The 22,663-nt window shown below is 39.5% G+C and overlaps 1 protein-coding gene and 1 long non-coding RNA gene across 3 annotated transcripts in view; both read right to left on the reverse strand.

The window, feature by feature from the left end:
* The window catches only part of nhsl2 (NHS-like 2), a 164,487-nt gene that overhangs the window by 122,818 nt on the left and 19,006 nt on the right, over positions 1–22,663 (reverse strand). The gene's annotated exons all lie outside the window — the stretch shown is intronic.
* On the reverse strand, positions 13,138–22,313 carry LOC122973326. The gene is made up of 3 exons (XR_006399979.1): positions 22,303–22,313; positions 17,374–17,377; positions 13,138–14,088 (listed from the first exon to the last, which is right to left on the reverse strand). It is a non-coding gene; the product is annotated as an uncharacterized LOC122973326 (long non-coding RNA).

The raw sequence follows: 22,663 nt of genomic DNA on the forward strand, positions 1-22,663 counted from the left end.
GCAATAAAAAATCTCTATAAATGATAAGAATAATGTTAGATTTAGTACATTTTCACAAGAACTAATTTGAAGGACGTTCATTCATTCTACTTTTCTCAAATCCACAAACTATCAAGGACTTTTTAATGTGTTGTTTGAACATCAGTCTACTGTCAGATTGAACTGAAAGGTTGAGATGTTGCTGATATATCATCGCTCAGCAAATAGCACGGCATTTGTGGAAATTATACCAGATTCTTTTTTATTCTAATTATTAAGTTTGGTGATTGGTTCTCTGGCTTATCATACTGAAATAGTCGGTAGAGGAAGAATTAAACAATAACAACAAGTGACAACGTTAATAAAAGAAATTACATCAAAATGAAACACCAACATGTTGTCTTGAACTAAGCACGGTATGTCTTCAATGCACCACCTGCTCATAAAATTCAAAATCCTTTAAGTCCGCTGTCGACTGACCCTTGACTCTCGATATGATACGGTTCCTTATTGGTGTGAAGAGAGAGGAAGAGTGAGACAGAGATGAATAAAGGAGGAAATGAGGGAAGAGGGTTTTTTTTTTATGACAACAATACATCAAATGACAGTGTGCAATGTGTTGCGTGTGGCTCGTAGTGATGAACCTACAGAGAATTATCAGCGACTCTGCAGCTTCTCTCGGCTTTATGGAGCTTTATAAGCGAATTTCAGCTCATTGTTTAGCTGTCTGGCTGCAACTTTACTGTTTTGGTTCACTGTCAGCGCTCTCGTAGTGTCGTTTTCGGGCCGCAGCAGGCAGCTGTTTTCAACATAGTGGAGCATTTAGCAGCTAAAGAGCCAGATATTTCCCTCAGGAGTCGGTAGAGAGCAAAAACAGAGCTAAAAAAGAGTGAATATTGGACCAGGTGGACAGAAACACGACTCTAAATGAATAATAATGTTGCTCCGTAACTGCTAGATGTGGAAAAAAAGCATCTGTTTGCTAACAAGTTCAACATATCAACTTACAAGGTGATGATGTGTCAGTAGTGTCTTTACAACTTGTTTCTGCTGCCCCCAAGTGGCCAAAATCTGATTACACAATTAAAAACAGCACCAAACTATTCTGATGGTATATATTTAAGTTTATAGCAAAGTCAGATAATCCCTTTGTGTATTGCAGCCTGCTAAACTACCACTGGGTATCACAAGTTGGGACATTTTTTAATTAAAAATGCTCATGATTCAGTGTTTGAATGCTGTAAAAGTATAATTGCTCCAAAAGCTCAAACCAGGACATAAACTCTGGTTATGAAAAGAAAACTGGTTGCAGCCGGTTTACCTGTCGTCTGAGGATGAATCTCACGACAGGAGACAAAATATGTTTAAGTGGAACTGTCTCACTTCAACAATAATTGGTCACTTTGGCATTTAAAAAACACGTCCTTGGATTTTGAATCATTTAGATTTGTTTTATTCTCACTGAAGAGTCTCGTTAGAAATAACTGCAGATAGAGAAAAAAGATGAAGAGAGGAGATAAAGTGATGAAAAGAGGGAGAGAGTGACACATAAGACTGATGATGACGATATTTTTTAAAAGAAGAAGAGACACATGAGGAAGAAAAAGGGATAGAACAGAATGGAGGACTACATCGCTTTGTTTTGGGAGGTTTTTTCAGGTGCGGCGCCAATTTTCTGGACACAGTTGTAGTTTCAAATCCCCCCCCCCACCCCCTCGAGGCTCCAAAGCTTCCCACCACTTCCTGATAAAAAAAAGAGTTGTCAGGCAACAGTCGCTACGCTCAGCCAATCAGGAACCTGCATTTTGGCTGGCGCTGCTTAGTTCCAAGATGTTAAACCCAAAAATAAAAAACTGAATCACTGGAGACTGAAACCAGCTTCAAAACGGATCAAAATAAACCACAAACACACACATGGACTCTTTACTGGGAGACACAAGATGTAACTGGATCTAATTTGAAGCCATTTTGAACCATGTTGATAGTTGTAAACTTCTACACTACATAATAAAACATAATATATATATTAGACATGTGTTGCAAAGTAGAGAGTTATTGCTTTGGGCAGGAAAGATTTCCTGTATCGGTCCTGTCTGCCCAGTAGGTGGTGGAGAGGATGGTCAGGATTATATATAATGGGTAACAGTTTGTCCTTCTTTTCCACCACAACTTCTTAATGTGTCTGGTTAGCAGCCAATTACAGTGTCGGCCTTCTTAATCAAATTATTAAGACTGTTGGTGTCACCGACTCCAATCCTGCTGCTCCCCCAGCAGACTACAGTGAAGCACAGTATACTGGTCACCACATACTGGTATTAATATGGAGTTTGTGAGTATTTTAAGGACTTCTCACCAGTGTTTGAATTACAAAAGAGGCTGAAGCAACAAAAGTTTGAGTTTGGGGGGTCTTGAAAAACAGATAAATGACCGTTAACATTTCTAATTCTGCAATGAATTATATAAGAAATACAGAAAATCTAATTTAAATCCTGTAATCAGTGATTTTAAATGTGTGTGAACGACTCTGATCTGGTTTCTGACTTTATCTTCTGTAAGTAATCTGTGTAACATGATGGATGGACATGTTCAAGGTGTTTTTAAGTATTACAACATTATACTTATAGTATAAAGAGTTGTCAACTTGATCGTTTTTTTTATTATACTTCCAATTTTGAAGTTGGAAGTAAAGTGGAAAGTATTTTGTTGCGATAGTTCTTCCTAACATCGTAATCCTGTAATGTTAGGAAACATAATGTTGCCATGGAGTCTGTAGTCCTTCACCTGGATCCTCATAGTGTTTAGCTCGTGTTTCTTTATCATTTTTGGTGAATTTGCACAATGATGTTCACTCTGTAACCATGGATCTACAGACAAACATCAACTGGATTACTTCTGATACTGAAAAAAACCTCTAAACATGACAAATATGAGCTTTATCTGAGGTCATGAGAAGGATCTTTTATCTATGATTTCAGAGCAGATTTATGGATATTTATCCTCAGTGGACATCATTTTTACTGCCGTCACTAAGGAGTGAGTCACTGTTATTAAGAATTGAGTAAACTCTAGTATGACTCTATATACTATAAAGGAGTATAAGTAAGTTTTAACACTAATTTGCAATCAGGTTCAATATTTAACTCCACTGTCTTTCCCTAATCTGCCGTACATGTAATGCTGCAACAATTAGTAGATTAGTCAAAAGATAGAGAATGAACAGGCCTCTATTTTGATAATTGAATAATGTTTTAGTCATTTTCTTTTCAGTAAATGTGCCAAGAACTTGCTTTATTTTGGCTTCTCAGATGTGTCTTCTTTGTCATACATGATAGAAAACTAAATATCTTTGGGTTTTGGAGAAAACCTTTAGAGGCGTAACCACTTACTCTGGGAAACTTTAACAGGGGTTTTCACTATTTTCTGACATTTTATAAACAAAACGATTCATCTGGAAAATAATCTGCTGATTAATCATTAATAATCATTAGTTGCAGCCTTACTGAAGTGCTTTAGTAATCCTAAAAGCATCCTCCCTTCACCTCCTCCCTCTGACTTCAGCGCTCAGTTTAAGGATGTTACACTTGCAGAGAAACATTGCCAGCGAACGTTATTTCTAGATATATTTGATCCGACTCAGTGTTGAAAACCTTGTGGCCCAGTTTTCGGGGGAGGTTGTTGACGCTATGGCCCCTTCCTAAACATAAAGACGGCCTCTCTCTCTCTCTCTCTCTCTCTCTCTCTCTCTCTCTCTGTGGTTCCCGCTGCAGCTGGACGGAGCGAGGGATGACGGAGGAGAGAAAGAGAAGAAGAGACACACTTTAAATCATTTGCATGTGAAATGGACTGGCACATAGATCAAAAACTAAAGCTGGAAGGAGGTACACATACACATATTCATACATATTCAGTCGCTCACACAAACACACAAACACACAAACACACACACACACACAGTCTTGCGTGTGTGACAGCAGCAGCCCTGTGAGAGCCGAGAAGCATGTGAGGCTGATTACAGAATATTTACTGCTGAGTCTGTCTAGACAGAAAGAAGGAGAGAGGTATGATGAAGAGAAAGTGGAGAGAAGGAAGGGAATAAATATCAAGAAAAGAGCAAGAGAGAGAGAGAGAGGAGCACCTGTAGAGAGATGGAAGGAAGGAAGAAAACATGGGAAAATTCAAGGTAGGAAGGAAACAATAGAGGAAAGGAAGAAAGGGATTAAATAAGTATCTAAAAGATAGAGAGGAAGGAAGTAGAAGACGACGAAAGGTAGGAAGAAAGGGTATCAGAAAGGAAAGGGAGGAATTAGGGAATAAATTAGGATAGGAGGAAGGAGGAAGAGAAAGAAGGAAGGAGAAAATAAAGAAAGGATACAAGGAAAAGACAAGGAATGATCAAGAGACAAACCTGTAAGACAATTAAGGAGATAAAAGGAAGGAAAGAAAGAAAAAGTATCGGCAAGATTGAGAGGAAGAGGAGAAAAGTTAGGGATTGTATCGGAGATGTAGGAGAGAAATAAAGTGTGTCAAAATAAAATGAAAGATAGCTGAAAGTAAAGAAAGAAGAAAGATGTCAAATTATTAAATTTAGAAAGATGAGAACTCCAGCAACACTTGCAGTACGAGGAACAACTTTATTAGTTGACCGACGTGTTTCGGCTTGTGGCCTTCATCAGGGTCATCCTGACCGAGACGCGACGGTCAACTCATAAAGTTGTTCCTCATACTACAAGTATTGCGGGAGTTTCATCTTTCTAGACTTCTTTCCGTTCTCCGTGCACCTTGGAAGTAGGTGAAGTTGTGCCAGAGACCCTCACTCTGCATCTACAGTAAATTATTAAATTTATTCATCTGAGCCAAACCAATCATTCCCGATCAGAAACAAACAGCCACAACAGAAAGAGTCCTCCTAAGATGTCGGATAAAAACATCACAGCAGCCCGAACGGCAGATTCTCCAACAGTATAGATGTGTAGACAAGCTGACGCCGAACCGGACAGAAAAACAAAACGACGTCCTGTTGCAAAAGTCCGATCACTGAGTTCAAAAAACACCACAAACACCCATCGCGTCCATTCGGGGGTCAAAATTTTGATTCTGGCAGTTTATTTGTGTGATTCTGTTGCAATTTATTCCTTATTAAAACAACCGGACAGATTTACACAACCCTGATTTATTATGAATTTATAAAGTTGTCACAGCTAACATTTTAGCCAACAGTTGTCTATTTACACATCACGGAGTTTAAGAGCAACCTTAGCATAAATTTGGAGTCATGTTAGTGTCCACCTGATGAGTGAAAGCCCAAATATTCACTCTCATTTTAGTTCTGTTTTGGTTTCATTAAATTCCTGAGAAAAATACTTCTGTAGCTGCACTTTGCCTGCTGTTTGGTGCAGGTTGTGTAACACGGGCTAATCAGAGCTTTTTCACCAGATACAGCCGCCTGCTGTAGCTGGAGGAGGGAAAAACAGTCAGTGTCCTCGTGTTACTGAAACTCCTTCTCAGATAACCTGTAAGATAAAGACCTCCAAACAAGTCTCAGGACCATGATGTGATGTTGAGACTATAAAATGAAAAGTGTGAAAATTAGAGCCATGGAAAGTAGGTGATGATGGCAAAGCCGCATCCTATAGCCGCAACAGGAAGTTGGCAGGCAGGAGGTGTTAAATTAGCAAAAACTGGCAGGAACAAAACAGTAACGTGCCATAGAAACACAGCAAAAACGTGCAAACATGAGCTAAAAGAGGCTAAAAAACTCACTAAAGCTGCACAGTTGGTGATAATTCTCTGTAGGTTACTACGAGGAATCTCTTTCATTCATTTCATTCAGTGATTTTAGAGTGTTTACAGTATTTATGGGGTTTTAAGTCTGCAGATATCCTATAAAAAGTGTATTAATTATGTGCAGCTAATCAGTTTTCTTATGATTGGGACAATAAATCAAAAGTTAAAGGTTCCTTGAGGAGTTTTTGACCTCTAGTGGCGCTATGAAGCTGTTTTTTATGAGTGGGTTCCTGTTTTGGTAGGTTTAAATAAAGTTAAAGGGAGATTGTTTTACCCCCAAAAAAAGTCCCGCTTGGGGGGAAGTACTTTAAAAAAGTACAGGACCTTTGGGGGCGGGGTTTGCAGGGATGGACATCGCTGATTGGTCAAACACAGACACCGCAACTGCTTCATTCATAAAACAAGGAAGTACTATCATTTCTCAAACACAGCAACGCACCAACAAAGGCAGAGAAGAAGAAGATGGCAAACCAGTAAACATGGATGTAAAAAATGCAGAATTTAAAAAATACTATAAAAGAAATCAGTTTTTCAAATGTTTTATGAGGAAGGAAACTGATTCAACACATTTGTAAATCACAATGATACACACATTGAGCTCTAGTGAGTAACAGTGAATGTAAACATAACTTATTTATAAGAAAGCTCCACATGGCGCCTTTAAAAACTAATCAATGTTTTTATGTGAACAATGGGTCAAATGGCACTACGCAGCTTTACAGCTTCTTTCACTTCATTATTTTTTTCTGGCCTGCGATTTTACTGTTTTTGGTTCATTCTTGCAGCTGTTTTGTATTTGTCAGCTGGCCAGAAACATGACATATGAATGAATCATAATGTTGCTTCAGGTCTGCTGGATGTGTAAATATGTTGTGTTTACAGCTGGTTCCGCAGCAACCAAAAAAAGTGGCCAAAAAAATCTAATAATCCTGCTTTAATATGACAAAATCCAGATTTCTATGCGAATTTAAGTACATCTCCTCTCAAAATTGCACTTGAGGCGACTGTATGAACATTTAGAGGATAATGAATGAACAGTAAAAACTTTTTTTTTGAATATTAAACCTTGAATGACCTTCACTGTGAGTCGACGTCGTGCCAAACTTGCTGCAGAGAAGAAAAAAAAAAACTGCACTGTCAGGCAGCGCGCATAAACAAGAAACAAGTCTGTCATTGTCATCCATTCTGGTAGTATTAGTCACACACACACACACACACACACACACACACACACACACACACACACACACACACAGGAGGTAACTTCCAGATGGGCGACATTCCCCAAACCTGTCGCAAGAACCGCAAGTATGAATTATACACAAACAAACGATACACACACTCGATAAGCTCATTCAAAAAAAAGCAAATGTGATGTAATAAAGTATGTTTTGTACACATAAACACACGGCGCACACACACACGTTTTCCACACAGAAACATTTCCAGTTTAAATCTACACTGATGGCCTGAAGCAGCGAGCTAATATGGACACACACACACACACACACACACACACACACGCTCCCTGGCTAATAGAGAAGCTGATGAATGACGCATTCCTTCACAGAGGGCATCGTACTACAGTAACACTCTTTCTTTTTTTTCCCCCTTATACACCCACTCACAAGTCATTTCTCTCATTTTCTCTTTCCTTTTTTAAAAATTTTTTTCTTCTTCTCTTCCTTCTTTCTTACACGACTTTCCTCCTGTCTTCCTCACTCCAGTTGTATCACATTTTATTTCTTCTTCTGTCTCCTCTTCAATGTTTTCTATCTTCTTGGCCAGACCTCCCTTCCCCTTTCTCTCTCTCACCATTTCCCTCTCTCTCCCTTCTTGTAAGTTTCTCCTCTTTGTCACCTATAATTAATCTTTCTTTCTTCTTCTTCTGTTGTTTCTATCATTTCCACTCCTCCTTTAAATCTCTCTGATTGCCGGGGTCTCCCTTTCCTCTTTTGTTTTCCTCTTTTATTCTCATTTTTTTTCATGTCTTCTCATTTTTGTGACTTCAATCCAACTTTATAAGCTTTATAAATGTATTATACACTAACCGAGCACTTTATTAGGAACACCTGTGCAATCTAATGCGACAGCTCTGCCATAAAGTCGAAGCTTCTACATTTTCAGTTTTTCTTGAGATTGTCAGAAAGGTGACAATTCTACTTTATCAAGGTCGTAGTGGGTGGTGATGGTGTACTGGAGTGCAATATATTGTCCAACCTATTAACATACATGAGGGAGGGCAAAATTAGGGGTGCTAGCGTAAAGATTGGAAGCAAGAGGACAGTCTACGCATCCATCTTTCTTCTCATTTCCACATTCTCTCTCTATCTCATTTCCTCTCTCCGTGCATCACTCCCATCTTCTCTTTGTCTTCACGCACGTCTCCGCCCTCTCTTTCCGTCTTTGTTCCCGCTAATTCGCTGTTTTTCTGCCTTTTTTCGCCTTTCATCTATTCTCCGCCTGCCCTCTGTCCTCTCCCTGCCTTGTCGATCACTAATTGGTTTCTGTCATCACTCGACAATCTGCAGAATGAGACGTGGAAAGAGAGAGAGGGAGGGAGAGGGAGAGGAGGCGCATGAGAGGGGTGAAACAAGAAACAGCCAGAGAGAGGGGCGGGGGGGGACGAGCACAAGGAGAGTGACAGTTTGATGAACAAGACAAATCTGACAGCTGAAAGGAGAAAGAAGCACATAGAAGTTTTCTGCCTGCGGGGCGGAAGAGGAAATTTAACCCGCAGTCAGACGACTGTAAACCAGACGTACGGTGACTTTCTCCTGCAGCAAAACAAGCTTGAACAAACTGATCCGCTTTGACGTAAACACACAAATTCTTTAACTTAGAAAACATTTCCTGTCCTAGAAATACTTGTGTAAACAACCACAGCATAGGATAATGGCACAGCATACTTCACAGTCATGAGATATTCTCCAGGAACCGTTATGTTATTCAACATCAAGGAAAAAGCAGGTAAAACAAAGCAGGAATCCGGCGCGGCCTTGAAAATGTGTCCAAAAGTTCCACCATGACGTTATAAATGATGATGTCACCGCTTTACTGATTAAAAAAAACCACATCAACAAAGTGGTTTCCACCTTTAGTACGCTCCAATGAGTCTTTTTATCGCTCTTAAAATCAGTCGAGCACACTCATAAATGAACTGTGACCAAACAGTCACAGTCACAGATAAGCTCCTATTGAAATCAATACAGCCGTCTGTCTACACAGGCTTATGTTTGACTCACACATGGCTGAGGCTCAAAGCCGCTTTTTATGTTTCCAGTCTATTTTTTTTTTTTTTTTTTTTTCCATTTGATACAAGTAACTATAGTGATTGTTTATTGGACTGTGAGCGCTGCAGGTGACCACACAGTAGTATTGAGTATATCCAAAGCAGCGACACAGTTTAACATTTGCAAAGTGACGCACATGCTTGGCTAAACCACAAAGGTTGGTTGGGTATCAGTTAAGTTAAGCTTTAGATAAAAACAATATGTTTTTATGTGATTATATTCTCTATTTGTTGCATTCATCAGTGTCCCCAGGTTGACTCTTTGGGTGTGTTTTCTGATAAAACCATGAGGGGGCACCAATGTTTGAACTCTGCACATAGGGGCTTTAAGTTGTATTTATATATAAAGGAAGTCTCATTGAGATCAAACTGTTTGCAAGAGATACCTGAGAACTAATTACACACATGTACATATAAAGCAAAACTAGACAGTCACACAAACAAACATACTCATTAAAACATGATATTATAAGATAAATGTCCATCAGAAGTTACAATTTCTTACCTACAATTAAAAAAAATCAACAAAAAAAGAAGTTACGAGTTGTAACGAGGTTCTTTTAAATCCCATTATACCTCTCCTACTTCTTCACCCATCTGCTGTGAGGTTTACCTTTTTCTGGCTGAATAAACTTTTATGTTTGTGTCAAAACCGACTTAGTGGATGAATAAAATCAGCGCTAATTGGAGGTTTTGTATGAGTGTGTGTGTGTGTGTGTGTGTGTTTGGTGTTAAGTCCCAGGAGGTGCAGCTAGTTATTCCACCAGCAACAGTCCCACCGCTGTCACATGACAACAGGGAAGTTAATGAGCGACATATGAGGGTGGGGGGGGGGGGGGGACTTAAAGAAGGAGTCTTGTCTACACAAATGCGAATATATTTTTAAAATGACTCTCAAAAGCTTCTATTTCAGTGTTTGGTTTTATCAGAAGAGTAAAATGTGACTCTCTGATCCCACAATATTATGCCAGCAGTCTAAATGTCAGTCTTCTTTCTTTCTACTCCACTGCCTCCAGCTCCCCACCCCCTTGTCTCTGTGTGCATGTGTGTGTGAACAAGGCAATTTTCTCCCATTATCCAGCTTACGAAAAATCAGGAAATCTTCTGTATAGATTTACCAGCAGCATGAAGTTAATGCTTTATGGTCTTTACACTATAACGCAGCTTAATCAGACAAGTACAGGCTGATATTTAAGCTCCATTTGAATAAGAATGTGAAACATATGAGCAAACAATAAACATTTTCTAACTTGTATCCACATCCTTGTTAGATATTTGATGGCGACCAATCAAATAAAGCACCTGTATGATTATAGTGTAAAGTCATGTGACTCCAAGTTTAAAAGGGTGTTTCAAACTATAGTTTGTTTGCTCTCATCAGTGGATGAGTTGGTTTTCCCAGTGTTCCTGTTGTTTCAGTTTCTTTTCACACAGAAAAAAAATCCTAGCAAACCAAAATGCATCACTTAAGGTTGTGTTCACTCTGCTCATTGGTTAGTTAGTGTCTAAGAACCTGAAGAATGCAACGTACTTTGTCACATTAGTCCAGGTCAGATCAATGATTAATTTTATTCATCATTCATCTGGTAACTGTTGACTGTTGACTGTTGTTAGCTCAGTATGTCAAGTATACTTTGCTACGGGAGCCGTTCAGCTAGAACTTGCAGAGTACGCCTAGTAGTTGGGTCGGACCGAGGTTGGATCACATTCCCAGTGCAAACAAACAGCTCCGGAATCGGTTTGGGACTCAATACGGTTGTTTTGGTCCACATCTCAGTATGATTACTGTGTTCAGAATGAATCGCTCCAAGGGGGAAAAGGAACAAAAGTCCAATTCAACCGGACTGCGCAGCTAATGTTCACCACGGCCCTAAAATTCCCAAGTCTACGTTCAAGTCAAATTAACCATTTATTGCGACAATACACATTTTTGTTTGGTGGTGTTGCTCTGGAACAAATCTGACAAATGAACATAAAGATGCTGAAAAAACTTGGCTACAAAATTCACAACCAATTGCTAATAAAGGAGGATAATGGGAAGACGGAGTGAGTTTTATTTCTGAAAGCAGGAAGCCGTGAGGATGCAGACCTCAGCTTTGTTGTAAACAGACTGAATGAGCACTTGGATCCATTGAAATGATGCCTGCTGATTCATTTAAAAGGGCTCTACTCCAAAAATCTTTGGTTTACTACAAGTTCAACGCCACATAAAAGTCCATTAATTTACAGCATCTGCTCCCCTTATTTTATGAAATCTCTGATAGCAACATAATTCAAATGTCTACACTGCTGCAAAGAGTAAATTATGAGATCTTTGTGCTCATTTTTAGGTGCACATTGAACTTGACCTCCAATTAAGAATCACTGAATTGGTCACCACACTGGGGTCAAGCTAAGCCTTACAAAAAGCACAATGGATCCAAATCCTGTGAGAACATCTTGCTTCCCCCTCCATTCAGGCTCTCCAACAGCAGAATCTCTGGAGGACAAATAAGCTCATTTAAAACTTTCGGGCACATCTAAATGTCAGCCTGTGAGGCGGTTCTTTGGGAGGCGTTCTCATCTGACACACAAAAGATGCAGCAGAGGGACAGATGGAAAACTGATGAGTCAAGCTCATCTTTTATTTTTCTTTTCAAGATCTTTTGAAATCTTTCAGGGAATTTCCTTCGAGACAACAAACATTTCTAGGTATAAACTGTCCAGGAGCAGTCTGTCTGAGCACCAGGTCATGCCCTGCTGTCAGCAGACCCTCCTTTAGCCCGAGGCTGGTTGGCATGAACAGCTTGTTTTGTTTCCCATTCACACAGCTGAGCAGGACTTCATCTCTCTAGATAATGCCATGGTCAGGAGATAAAAGTATTTTTCATAAGAGATTAACAAAAACCCTTAGATCAATGAAGTCCTAAGCGGTAACTAAAGCTAGGCTGAACTACAATATGCAAGATTAGATATTTGACAGGCTAATGCTAGCTAACAAGCTGCCAGCAACAACACTTTTGTGGATTTTGTGCTATAAAACAATGTTTTTCAGTGTTTTTTGTTTGATACACATTGTTGTTTCAAGCTAATCCATTAATTGAAAGTTTAATGCAGATAGATGTAATCCAGAAAAGGCAGAGAAGAAGAACATGGAGGAAAACCAAGCTAGCTATGAGCAATCTTTGGAGCTATACTGTCAGAGGCAATGTTAAGAACCACTGTCTTGTCTGTATTAAGCTGTAAAAAGTTGTTAGACATCCGGTCTTTAATGAGAGTCAGACAGTTGTGCAACACAGACAGTTTGTCGGGGTTATCAGGCCTAAAAAGAGACATAGAGCTGAATATCGTCAGCATAACAGTGATAGGACATATCTCAAAATTTGATAATAACATGTAGGAAGGAAGCATAGATAAAGCAAATAAAATAGGACCCAAGACGGATCCTTGAGGCACACCACAGGAAAGAGCAGCAGTTTCAGGCATGTAAGGACCAAGTGACACAGAAAAACTCCTATTTTTGAGAGGTAGGCAGAAAACCAGTCCAGGATCAATGAAGTCCTAAGCGGTAACTAAAGCAACTAGGCTAAACTACAATATGCAAGATTAGATATTTGACAGACTAATGCTAGCTAGCAAGCTGCTAGCAACAACACTTTTGTGGATTTTGACAATTAAAAGTACTTTGTGTGAGTTTTTTCCGACTGGTAGTGTTTTACAGTGTTTTTTGTTTGATACACGTTGTTTCAAGCTAATCCATTAATTGAAAGTTTAATGCACCAGAAAAGTCAGAGAAGAAGAACATGGAGGAAAACAATGCTAGCTATGAGCAACCTTTGGAGCTATACTGTCAGAGGCAATGTTAAGAACTTCTGTCTTGTCTGTATTAAGCTGTAAAAAGTTGTTAGACATCCAGTCTTTAATGAGAGTCAGACAGTTGTGCAACGCAGACAGTTTGTCGGGGTTATCAGGCCTAAAAAGGGACATAGAGCTGAATATCGTCAGCATAACAGTGATAGGATTTATCTCAAAATTTGATAATAACATGAAGGAAGGAGGCATAGATAAAGCAAATAAAATAGGACCCAAGACGGATCCTTGAGGCACACCACAGGAAAGAGCAGCAGTTTCAAGCATGTAAGGACCAAGTGACACAGAAAAACTCCTATTTGAGAGGTAGGCGGAAAACCAGTCCAGGGCAACCAAAGACACCTACACACTGTCTAAGCCTTTCAATCATTATGATCCACAGTGTCAAAAGCTGCACTGAGACCCAGCAGCACCAAAACGGAGGACTCACCCACATCAGAGGACATCATTATGTCATTGGAGACTCTGAGAAGAGCAGTTTCAGAGGAATGCTTCTGACGGAAACCCGATTGGCACTTATCTAAAATGTTGTGGGCAATCAAGACAGCAGTGAGGTATTTGGAAACAACTTTCTCTAAAAATTTTTTGAAATAAAAGGCAGCTTTGATATAGGCCTGTAGTTGTGGGGAATGTACAGATCAAGGTTCGTTTTTTTCCAGGAGAGGCTGAGCAATTGCATGTTTGAAGTAAGCTGGGACACAGCCAGATAGCAAGGAGCAGTTTATAATAGAGACCAGGCATGGACCAATACACTCAAGTGTATTTTTAAGCACGGACATGGGTAAAATATCAACACGACTGGAGGAGGATTTCATTCTACCCACAAGATCAGTGAGGTCTTGCACAGAAATGGGAGAAAAACAGTCCAGAATTGACAGCCGAATTGCATAAGTGGAGAAAGGAGCAGAAGAGGGGATAATGCTAATCTCTAATCTTATCTACAAAGAATGAGAGGAAATTACTGTGATCCTTATTTGACAAAACAGGCACATCCGGAGGTGCAGGAGTGACAATGTTGTTTATAGGGTCAAAAAGGACTTTGGGGTTGTGTTTACTGGTGGAAATAAAGTTGGAAAAATAAGAAGCCCTCACATCTTTAACCATGTTATTTAACCCAGTTAAAAAGGTCTTTGTAGTAAAGACAGTGAACATGGAGATTAGTGGATTTTCACAGTCGCTCTGCCCTCCAACCCCAGAAACAACAAATGGTGTCATTTAACCTTGGGGATGAATTTATGGAGGGGACAAATCACATTTTAGAAGTAGCCACTTTATCTAAAACGGAGGAGCAATGTGTGTTAAAGGTTTGGTCTAGACAATCTACTTCTGCATGAGAACACAATACTGTGCTTGGGTCAAAAGCTGCAGAAAACTTCTCAGCTGTGAGATGATTTAAGTTGTGAGAGCACTTTAAACTTTTACTTCGAAGAGAATCTAAGTTCAAAGACTGGTTGAACAAAACACCATTATGGTCAGTAACAGGCAGCACCTCAGAGCAAATGGAGTCAATAGTTAAACCATGTGTAAAACCAAGGTCCAGATTCTGACCCCTAATGTGTGTCGGACTCAGTGACATTAAGAAAATCAGCAGCAAGACTGCAAGAGGCGTCATCCGCATGAATATTAAAACCGCCAGCCATAATAACTCTGTCTAACCTTATGATGGATGACTCAGATATAAAAGAACCGTTAAAACCAGGGAGTCAGTAAATTAAATTACAATAAAACGGATTAGAAAAACCAACTTTGGTTAACTGCAGTTCAAAAGAGGAGACTCCAGTTCCTGAAGACCACAGCGAGTCCTCTACCCCGAACCGAGGACCTCAGAGTGCAGATAAAAGTGAAATCAGGCAGCAAAAGTTTGATTAAAGGGCAGTAATCCATACACTGCTGCTAAATCTCAGTCAGAAACAGAAAATCCAAACCTTTTGGAATGAATAACTCGTTCAGTAGGAAGGATTTATTTATAATGGAGCGAGCATTCAACAGCGCTATCCGGACTCATTGTTAGCAACAACCCGAGCCAAATGGCGGTTCGCAGGTCTGATCCGCCACATACAGCGGAGCGTGAACGGCCTTTCTCAACAGTATGTCGTGCGGCACACTTCACGTGTTTACATGAGGTTGGTAGCTTTCTGAAAAACGATCTATTATCGTTGTTTATTCATTATTTATTTTTTAGCAGCTGTTAACAAACACACAGACATGTCCGTGAGTCAGTGGAGGTGTCACGGCTGGTCCAGACATGTTTGTAATAGCGGCAGGACGGAGAGAAACGAACGCTGTAGAAGTGTTTAGACAGCAGAGTTTAAAACTAGACAGCTGATAAAAGGACTTTAGAAGAAAGCGTTGGTGAGTTTTATGGATGTGGATGAAACCAGGTTACGGTGACCTTGACAGCGCTTGTAGTTTTTTCTGTGCTCACAAAGTAACAATTGTTTAAATCACAAAGGTTTCAGCTTCTGATAGCAACTGCTGTGGTGGATGCTGAGATGTCTTCGAATATGGAAAAATAAACTCCAGGAGCAAGCTTCATTTTTCCAGAAAGACAGATGAAAGAAATGTTAATTGAGAGATTGCATTGAGTTACAGAAGCTAAAGAGGCTAACTGTACATGAAATCATTGCTTCAGCTCTCTATTCACGAAACCAAATAGGGTCCTGCAGGTCAAACCACTGACTTTAAGCTCTTTTTGGTTCGTTAAGAAGGCTGAGGTTCCCTGAGAAACTTGACAAAACTATCAATGCATCGCTGGCAGGGGGATACACACTCGCATACTGCACCTTTAATTCAATTTCAGGCATCCAAGCTTCCAGGGAACTTCAGTGTTTGACCACAACCCGATAAAATAAACAACCAGTAAAATAAGACGTACAACACATTTGGAAGATGAGGAAAATGACTTAATGATAAAAGCACCAGATGTTTGATAGCAAAGTGATTCAAACCAGCATTTGTGTGCATTTGTGTCACCGTTCTGGGCTTCGGCGGTCGGCGGAGGCTTGTGGTTTGGGTAATGTGTCCACACAGACTTGTTTCCCCAGTTCGAATACGATTCCTCTTCAGCTGCCTCTAAGCTCGTTTGTTTTCCAGTGAGTCAAGCAGCCACATATGAAAGACATCTGTTTATCTTGGCTCCGCGCGTTAAGTATACAGCGTTACCGGTCTTGCAGGATTCTCTTGTTAATTTCATCTTTGACTTCTAACTGACTAGATTCACTAAATTTATCCATAAGAGGTATTTCTCAGGTACAGTTGTATTAAATGATTCATTTTACAGGTTTTTTGAAAGCAGAAACAGCCAGATATATATTAATCATGTCAATTTGAGCCAAAATCTTGTTTAAGGTTTAGGGTTTGCTAAATAGTTTGGGGATTTCCACAAAACCACAATCTAAATTAAACTGGTCATTTGATTGAGAAACATTTCTAGATAATCTGCGACTCTTTCTGTAGAAAATCACAACTGGCACATCATCATGAAAGCTTTCATTCGTCTCCCTCTTTATCCAAATATCTGATGATATTTCGTGGCATATTTGACATGAAAGCTTTATCAGGAACAAAGATCTCTAAAGCGTCTGTGAATATTTACATATCATCCAGCAGTATCGCTGTATGTGTAAACCAACAAAAGTTTATGAATTATTCAACTGAACAGGAGGTTATAAATGAGATGCTGGGCGGCTTCCAAGTGTGAATGTGTGTAAATTTGTAAAATGCAAAGCAGCAGTTAGTTGTGTGGTGTATTCTTACTGGGAATAAAACTCTGTAAGTCATTTCATAAACAAATGAAAGGATTTCTGACCCAAAACAGGAAGTATTTATACAAAAAGCACAGCAGGAGTTTCAAGATGTTTTCTCCAACTGACTGGAAAGTGTTAAACACATTACAGGAAGACAGAAATGAACAAAGACACAAAGACCTCTTGATCTTTAACAAAAGCTTTTTTAAAATTGTATTAATTATTACTCTTCAATGCCAGTTATCAACTGATTTCTAAAGAAGTGGAAAAATCACTTCCAGCATCATGAGACACCTCCTGTTTTCAGCGACAAACTCCTCTGTTCGCTACCCGCCGGGAAGCTAACGGCAAGTCGAACGTTAGCAAGCAGCGTTAGCAACGTAGCTAGCTTAAGACTCAGATATTTGCAAATACAACTCAGGAACTGACGTACAGAAAAGGTGCTCCGGTTCCAGAACGACTCCAGAAACTAATAATAAAGTAATTAACGGCTGGAAATACTTTTTAATTTTTATAAAGGGAGGGCTCATAGCTGTCACACCTGCTCTGAGGAAGACTTTATGTGGAAACGCGTCTAAAAGACCAATACATGAGGTGAAACTCTTTGCTGTTTAACTATGGAGAGACACCTTTGTTCTGGAGAATATAGACACTTGTTTAACTAGCTTTTTGAGATATTTTCATTTTGATCATGCTATTAAATTTAGCGTTTGAAGGTGGTACTTGACTGTAAACATACTTAAAACTGTTAATATGAGGCCATAAAAACACCATGTAGTTGGAAAATGTACTGGAAACAACTATTTCTATGGCAAATGCCTTTTCTCTGAACAACACTCCAATCAAATCAAATAATTTTTAAATTTCATACAACTTTTGAGTTTCTGTACCCAAAACACCTATATTTTTATTGATTTTTGCCGTCTCTACAAGAAATCTCTACTAAGAGAACTGTACAAAACAATAAAAATAAAGACACAGGAGAAAAAAAATCAAAAACAAAACAAATAAACCAAAAGGTTTTTGTACAAAACCATTTTTTCTATGTAGCTAAATGTTTAATATTGTCAATCAGCTAACTGATAATTTTGAATGAATTACAGCCTAAAATTTGCAAGGTTATGATTTAAATAAGAGACTGTCTGATTATGAACCTGATCAAAGATTCAAAGAAAGCTTTTACTACTTTTCAATTTCAATACTTTCAATGCTGCAGATTAATTTAAGTCAGTTGAAAAGCTTGTATTTTCAAGATGTCAGTCTGTTTTTTTTGTTGTTTTTTTTTAATACGACACATTTTAAAGTCGTCTTAAAAAGATTTCTGAGACCAAAAACTGACATTTCTCAACAAAAAGAGAAGCACAGAATCCTTTTAACTGAAGATAAAACATATAATCTGATTTTGGGAGATTTTGACAAGTAAACAAGATAATGACTCAGCCCTACAGGTGTAAGAAAGAAACCAGCTTTCATTCACAATCATCACGTATTACTTCACAACTACAGTTACAGTTTAATGTTTAAATACGTCTCCCATCCCGTCTGCGACACTTGATGATGACAAGACGAATGCGGCAAAATCAAGACAAGGCACACACATGCACACACACGCACACACACACTCTACCTCTGAAGAAATGCACTCTGAAGGAGGTGTCTGAGCTCTTCTCCTCATCCTCATCGTCACCCGTCCTCCCCTGCGCTGGCGATCGCCTCCTTTTCCAACGCATCACTCCTTCCTTATCTATCTATCTATCTATCAATCAATCTATCTATCTGTTGATCTTCTCCTTTCTATCTATCAATCTGTCCACTTGTTCTTCCTCTCGCCTCACTCCCCTGTTCTCCTCCTTTTTCCTTTTAGCTCCTGATATCCTCTCTCTCTCTCTCTCTCTTTCTCTCTCTGTCCTCACCTCTTTGATTATACTTTCTCTCCCCCCTCTCCCTCTCTCCCTCTCTCTCTCTCTCTCTCTCTCTCTCACGTGGTCTCTTTCTAGCACTAGAACCAGCAACAGTGACAGTTAACACGATAACCGAATCCTACTTTGCGTGTGATCTTTCCACATGTCTGCACGCGCCGTATCATTTCAAATGTCACGTCAATGTCCGAACGCTTGTGCACCATTGGTATATGAGTACAAATATATGTGTGTGTAATATATCTGTTTGTGTGTGTGTGTGTGTGTGCCCCTCCTCTCTCTCTCTCTCTCTCTCTGTCTCTCTCTCTCGCTCGCTCGCCACGCTGCAGTTAGTTCTGCTGCGTCAGCCCTGCCCACACAAACACACACACACAGCAGTCCAGCAGAGATTAATACACACACACAAACAAAAAGCAATACACAAAAGCAACAGATGCTACACACACACACGCACACCTACGTGCATCATTGATTTTTATGCTGTACGCCGTGAAGTCAGCGTTTCTATTTATTCCCGCTATCAATAGCTTTTGTCACACTTTTATCTTACTTAACAAGTTCTGGTGTGTGTTTACGTCGCTCTTATTAGTTGTAGTTTGTGTTTAAAGTCTCGTTTTCTTTCCGATAATTCAACTCAAGCGAGTGTGATGTGGACATTTGAAGCCTCTAGTGCACAAACACTGAGAATGAACTTGTGATGTAAGAAACATCTTGTATCCAGCTGTTTTGAAATGAGAGATATTTGCATATTTTGAATTTTTTTTAATGAGGAGAGAAGGAGTAGATGCCATTTTTAAGGATTTTAAAGTGGTAATTAAACTATTTTTGTGGAAAAAAAAAACTTATCAGACACACATTATTGCTCCAAGCAGAGTGTTTTTTATATGTCTGGAGCGGATATTTAGAGATAAATCTGGTTACAAGTGTTGGCCATCAGTCCTATCGGTTACAACATTGTACTGTTAATCGCTGAGATCTGGGAACAATGTAAGATCACTAAAAAGAAGTCTAAACAGGCAGGAAACACAAGTGGTCAGATAATAAGTTGTAAACATGGATAGTCTAGACTTATTTGCAAGAGACACGAAAGGCAAACAATGAAATTATTCCCCAAATTCAACTCTGACTCAACATACTTGTCGTAGTTGTGGACACACATGTTTTTTTCTAGCACTGAGTGAGTGTTACTGACATTTTGGCGTACTTTATTTTGGTTTTACCACTCAAATAAGTGGTTAAGATACTCCTAATTATAGATATTATATTATAAACCTTGTTTTCCACCTGTTTTTCTCTTCATTTCTTGTGTCTCCATAGGTCTCAGCAGCTATTTTGATGAGTACAATGTTAGCATAAGAGGTAAAAATGAAATCATGATTTCCATATTGTTGTGTTTAAGTGCATCTTTGTGGAAGAAGATTAGAGAAAATTATACTAAATAGGTGCATGCCAAGTAGATATATCCATTTTTTTATAACCATAAACTGACATCAAGGCTTTAAGATCAATAACATGACTAGAAAACTCAAGTGACATTTCTCCCCATACCGTTCAGCATCTCTCGAGTGCAGACTGAGAGTTGCTGACGCTTGTGCGGGACTGTCTGCAGTGTAACAAAACAAGTAAATAAGCTGCTGAGTGTGTTGACAGGGCAGAGCGCCTGCTTCACACAGGGCACTAATGAACACAGAGGGCAGATAGAGGACACGCAGCAACACACAGACATGTAAATATAGACTAATAAGCCCCACACGACTAAAGAAGACTGTTTTTTTTATAACAATAATATCAACCTGAGCTCATAAAACCGACACATCCTCATAATGAAACGACCACGATTGTACCTGCGCTGCAGAACGAATCAGGGGAGCGTTTTCTAATATGCCGCTTCAATCTGCAGTAACCGTAAAAACTAAACTAGGTTTGTAGGTTTAGGCACAAAAAACACTTGGTTAGGGTTAAAATGATCACTTGAAATGTGGTATGGGTTAAAATTACTTCCTTAAAGTTACGCAACAACAATCAAAGCTGTCCGACTCGCGGTCGGAAACAGGACGCAAACATCCGTCTTCTGCAGCTAAATCCACGTTTTTCCATCTATCTATCTAGTCTTCCACCCAATCCATTTCCTCCTAATATGAAAATTTGTCACCGTTTATCGACGTCATCTGAACTGCGTCACTTCGGGTCATAATTACTGCGGTTGCTATGGCGTAAACGTAACTATAGGTCGTTTTTGGCGGCTGAATTTTCAACCTATACTGTCGTTTTTCTTGTGAGGGCGAGCTGCATAAAACAATCACAGAGCAAAGGCCTGTTGATAAAAAATGTCAGAAACTGCTGCATGGATGCAGTGTGTGAGTCCTCGTAACCATAGAAACCCCGTCTCTGCTGACTGGTCGTCAGAGGAGACATTTGGAGCAGATGTTTGTGCAACATGTGAAGAATTAATGACTCTTTGGCAAACAAATATCTGTGCAGGACATTTATTATCTCTTCTGCCTTCAAAATTCTGGACTGTCCCGACAAAAATCAGGATGTCAGGTCACCCTGGTGAGTTCTGGTGTTGTGCTCACCGACAGCTGTTTCTCCCCTCGTTGGGGAAACAAGCGACCAATCAGAGCTTTGTGGGCGGGATTAAGAATGGGGACGTGTAAAAAAAAATAGCAAAAGTTTAGAATTAAAATGAGCATGCTGGTGCAAAAATACCAAGTTTTAATAATTGTAGTCATGTGACGACCCTCTCTGGACAGACTATTAGTCCTCTACCTGCAGGACTTTGGGTCCTCAAGAAGATCCAGCCCACCTGGACTGACCAGCTTCTATATAAGCTGGAGGCTGTCAGTCATTTGCCCTCTCACCTCTGGCTTCCACCATGTTGTTTTTGGTTGTGTTAAGTTTCATTTCTCTTTAAGTAATGCACAATAAATCCATTTTAACTCATGTTTGGTCTCCCCCTCCTTTGTCCAGACTTGAGCCAGGTTATGACAAATCGGGGGCTCGTCCAGGATCATAACATCTGTTGGTGCGACTACACCCTCTGCACAAACTCAGTATAGTCCACATTCACCGCTGAGTGACAACAAATGACTCAAATCTCACTTTCATTCATAAAACCACGATTAACATTTGCCGCTGGTGCCGTCAAGTGGAACAACAGCCAAGTTTTCATCCAAATGTAGTGAAAAATTTAACCCAATTTCCTAAAAAATCTGCAAAAGAAAACGCAATTAACGCACATTTCCATCCACTATGGAAATATTAGGAGTCGGCTCATCAAGGTAAATATGTGGTGGTTCCAACCTGCGTGGAGAATCAGCCATTGTATGTATTTATCTTTGTTTTATGCATTAAATCACGGCAACGATTTCTGACTCTTTAACCCTCCTGTTGTCCTCGGGTCAATTCTGACCCAGGAGGACAACAGGTGTCGTTACGTGCTGTCATCAAAAAAACTGAAATGGTTTTAAAACATGATCCTGACTGAACTTTTACATAAACCAGTCTGCTATAATCCATCAACATATTTTCCTCTGATCTCAACCATTTCAATTTTTTTGATGACAGCACATAATGACACCTGTTGTCCTCCCGGGTCAAAATTGACCCGAGAACAACAGGAGAGTTAATCACGTAATATGACACAGTGATCATCTCAGATATTGTGTAATCTGACGTAAAAACTCTCGCAACTCCTTCTTTTTATTTGTTGTTGTGAAAAAATGTTAACCACTACCACAGCTTCTTTGTCAAAAATGATAAATCACACAATAAAAAACAAAAACAAACAAAACAACCCCTTCTCAAAACCAAAAAAATCAGAAATGAAGTGAAATAAATGAGCTGTTTAGTCAGATTAGAGTGTTAAAATGACTCATAAATGACACCAAACAAACAAAAACAAACAAACAAAAAATCAGGGTGTTAAGAGACGATATCGCAGGTTTGTGAGTTGTTTACAAACACACACAAGATATGTTTACTGTTTATTCACACCACGTCCAAACCGCAGAGCCTCGTTCCTGCCAGGTAGCGGACTGGAAGCAGGAGGCGCACACACACACACACACACACACACACACATCTCATCAGGG

Source organism: Thunnus albacares, chromosome 22, assembly GCF_914725855.1.
Source record: "Thunnus albacares chromosome 22, fThuAlb1.1, whole genome shotgun sequence".
NCBI lineage: Eukaryota > Metazoa > Chordata > Actinopteri > Scombriformes > Scombridae > Thunnus > Thunnus albacares.